Genomic DNA, 4,491 nt, shown 5'->3' with positions numbered 1-4,491 from the left:
GGATGGAAAGGTTTAGTCAAGAGAGTAAAGATATGAAATATATCTGATACATCATTCTGATTACAGGGTGGAGAACACACGGGAGGGTTGGAAGTTCCCAGCCCTCTCTGAAAATGTGAGAAGAGGAGGAAAGCGTCCTTTGCTGTGCCTCGGAGATCTTCCTTTTGGCCCTCCAGGTCCAATTGCCCTAGGCTCCGGGTATGAGCTCCTGTCAGAGGGCCCTTTCCATATAGCCCTCTCCCTAACTCTATAACCACTCGTTCCCTGCCCCCTACAGGCCTAGGGGTGGGCACAGAGCCCCAGTGGTACTGTACAATCCTTTATAGTTTCTTTACATTCTGCCCACCTATTTGTAAACAATCTCGTTATTAAAAACCTCCTCAAGTGATCCTAATTTGTATGTGCCAGCTGGTTCCTTCTGAGACCCTTGAAGTTATACCTCCTCCCCAAAAAAGGAAAAAGCAAGCATAAATGACATAGGGAAAACATGGGACTGTTGTCCTGAGGATTGTGGCTGGAGAAGTTTGCTGCTTAGGAAAGACAACGGACTTACTGAGATAGTGGTTGTCTTTTAATAGCTCTACTATTTTGGTGAAAATGATACTGCTCACTTAAAAAAAAAAAATCATTGGAAATTCCACCACCCAGAGACAAATGTTAACATTTTTGTGGAATATCCTCTCTCATCAGAGCATCTCAAACTCTAATCAAACGCTAATGTGCATATGCATCACTTGGGTATACTGCCATGTTTCCCTGAAAATAAGATATAGCCGGACCATCAGCTCTAATGCGTCTTTTGGAGCAAAAGTTAATATAAGACCCGGTATAATTACAACATAAAACATAACATAACATAATATAGGGTCTTATATTAATTCTTGCTCCAAAAGACGCATCAGAGCTGATGGTCCAGCTAGGTCTTATTTTTGGGGAAACATGGTCTTACAATGAAGGTCTGATTTAGTAGGTCTGGGGTGGGGCCTGCATTTCTAACAAGTTCCCTGGTGATATGGATACCAATGGACCAAACTTGAAGTAGAAAGGAGCTAGACTGGGCTGTTCAGTGACAAGTCCCAGTCTTGAGAACCTCACATAGGGCTTTACCAAAGACACTCACGCATGCAGAGTTGCAAATGAATTCTAAGAGTCCTAGATTATTATTCACATCATAAAAATACTAAAAAGGAAAACTAGAGGAAATTTACGTTCTCGTATGTCTAATTCTTTGCTACATATATGCTTTGCCCATGAAAGTACCTCCATTTGGGTCACTTAAAAGTGTTTCTTAAGTTCCACACTTGTGAAGATTTTCTAGTTTTGTTTTTGTTTTTAAAGATTTTATTAGGGAAGGGGAACAGGACTTTATTGGGGAACAATGTATGCTTCCAGGACTTTTTCCAAGTCAAGTTGTCCTTTCAGTCTTAGTTGTGGAGGGCGCAGCTCAGATCCAGGTCCAGTTGCTGTTGCTAGTTGCAGGAGGCGCAGCCCACCACCCCTTGTGGGAGTCGAACTGGCAACCTTTGTGGTTGAGAGGATGCGCTCCAACCAACTGAGCCATCCGGGAGCTCAGCGGCAGCTCAGCTCAAGGTGCCATGTTCAATCTTAGTTGCAGGGGGCACTGCCCACCATCCCTGCGGGACTCGAGGAGTTGAACCAGCAACCTTGTGGTTGAGAGGCCGTGCTCCAACCAACTGAGAGCTCCAGGAGCTCCTTGGCAGCTCAGCTCAAGGCCCCTCTAGTTATCTTTTAATTATTATTTCTACTTTAATTGCGTTAGGTCCAAGAACTTGTCTTCTAAGATCACAGTCCTTTGAAATTTGTTGATATTTGCTTTAGGGCTCAGAACATGATCAATTTTTATAGATGTTCCATGAGAGCTTGAAAATAATATATTCTACAATTTTTGGTTGCAGTGTTTTATGTGTCTTAGGTCAAATGTATTACCTGGGTTGGGGCCGGCTTGATGGCTCAGGCGGTTAGAGCTCTGTGCTCCTAATGCCAAAGGCTGCCGGTTCGATTCCCACTTGGGCCAGTGGGCTCTCAACCACAAGGTTGCCGGTTCGATTCCTCGAGTCCTGCAAGGGATGGTGGGCTCCATCCCTTGCGCAACTAAGATTGAACACGGCACCTTGAGCTGAGCTACCGCTGAGCTCCCGGCTGGCTCATTTGGTTGGAGCACGTCCTCTGAACCACAAGGTTGCCACTTCGACTCACACAAGGGATCGTAGGATGCGCCCCCTGCAACTAACAATGGCGACTGGACCTGGAGCTGAGCTGCGCCCTCCACAGCTAAGATTGAAAGGACAACTTGACTTGTAAAAGGTCCTGGAAGTGCACACTGTTCCCCAATACAGTCCTGTTCCCCTTCTCCAATAAAATCTTAAAAAAAAAAAAAAAAGTATTACCTGGGTTGATAGGTCTTCAATTACTAAAAAGATATCTGTTAAAATCACCAGTCTCCACGTTCCTCATCACTTCTGCCTACTTCTCCAGGCCTCCATCCAACAACTGGGGGTTCATGTTCACCAAAATATGATCCAGTCTCTGCAGACCCCGTCCTTAGCCTGATGGAGCTCACAGCCTAACAAGACTCACCTGATCACCAATACCTCCCCACCCCACCTCAGACCTGGAAATATTTCTTCCTCCTCTGAGCTCTTACAGCATTCACTGCCTGCGTAGCTAATTTAACACTTAGTTTGTGTTCACTGCAATTATTTGTATTCATAATTTACTCCCCTATCAGGTTTTAGATTCTGGGTGGGCAAAGATTATCCTATGTTTTATATCACTGCTTTATTGAAATACAATTATTGACAAACCATAAAATTCGCTCTTGTAAAGTATACAATTCAGTGGAACACTATCTTATTTATCTTGGCATCCTCCGTAGCAGTGGTTCTCCATGTTGGTTGCACATTGGAATCACCTGCAGAGCTTTAAAAAAAATACTGCTGCCTCTGGTTCTCACCCCCAGAGGTCCTGACTTAATTGGTTTGGGGTGCAGCCAAGGCATTGGAATTTTTAATAGCCCTGGAGCGATTTTAACTTGTAGCCAATGTTGCCCTGTAGTGCTTTGCACATAACTGGCACCCTATAATTGTTTGTTGTAATCATGAATTAGCTCTAACTTCTAATATCTAGCTAACTAACTCATGCGAGAGCTATCTTCCCTGTCTCCCTTACAGCCCATCAGCTTTTATATCATAATGGTCTGCTTATGTCTGTCTCCCCCACTTAGTGTGAAACATTAGCAGACAAAAGCATTTAGAAAAGATGTTTACTTGCAAGGCTGTGCAAACTTCAGTAGGACTGGATCACTGAATAAGAAATACAACAGTTATTTAAAGGGAGAAAATGTAAAGATTACGGTATTTACATGTCTCTTCAGCACGAATGATATGGGGAGATATGTCACAAAGTTTGTGACAAATATCCTCAAGCTTCTTCTGTATTCAAAAGTCAGGGATAAAGTGGTTTTCATGAGGGAATCAGTAATTTAAGAGAAAAGCTCAAGATTTCATTCATTTTGGAGACCAGATGTAAAAGAGTAGTTCGGGTACTTTGTTTCTGTCAGCGGTGAAAGTATCTTTTTTTCTTCCTGTGGGACTTGATGTACGCTCTTAAAATGGCAGCAGGGCAGTCTCATTTTTGTTTCCACAGCTGTGAGCAGCATGAAGTCTGGGACTGTTCCAGTCTGATACATTATGGCATCCCCATGCTGGCACATGTTAGGTGTTCAATAAATATCGGAGGAATGGACACAATCACACCTCATGCCACCGTATCTAAATATGATTCTAAATGGACAGGGAGGTGCAGTTTCACGTTTTAATACTTTTTGCAATTCTAAATTATGCTACTCTGAACTGGGGCACTCCCTAAACTGCCTCGACTGCAACAAACTCAGAAGAGGCTTTTACTTCCACAGAAACGGTTGTTCGGGGTGGGGGTGGGGAGTCTGGGAATGTGTGAGCCTCACGTGAGTAGCGAGGATGGTGATTCGGGAAGGTTCTCGCCGCTGGCAGCTGTCCCTCGGTGAGGCCGGTCATCCTGCCGGTCCCGTAACACTACTTAACACCTGACATTGACACCTCTTCACAGCCAGATCCTAAGGGTCCTCCTCGTGGACATCCCGAGCCTCGTCCCCTAGTCTGCTGCAGCAGGAACCCCCAGCTGGCGGGTTACGCCCCAGGGCGCAAAGCTGGGAGACTCAGGAATTAAGAAGACAAAGTAAAACCAGTCGCACCAAGGAGAGGCAGCGTTATTTAGGAAGCTGGCTACTCCCCCAGAGCCTCCACCCTGTCCCCTGGGCCCGGCGCCCGGCGCTCAGACCGTGCCCGGCTTCAGGAGCTCCAACTCCCTCCACGTGTCCTCTCTTCCCAGGAGTCTCCACGGCTGCCTCGGGAGAAAACCTCCTGACAACTAGGAGTCGCAGACTACGACTCCCAGCCGGCACTGCGCCGCTTCTCTCTCCGCCCACTCCAT

The sequence above is a fragment of the Rhinolophus hipposideros genome, assembly GCF_964194185.1.
Source record: "Rhinolophus hipposideros genome assembly, chromosome: 5".
NCBI lineage: Eukaryota > Metazoa > Chordata > Mammalia > Chiroptera > Rhinolophidae > Rhinolophus > Rhinolophus hipposideros.
Note: the sequence above shows the minus strand (reverse complement) of the source record.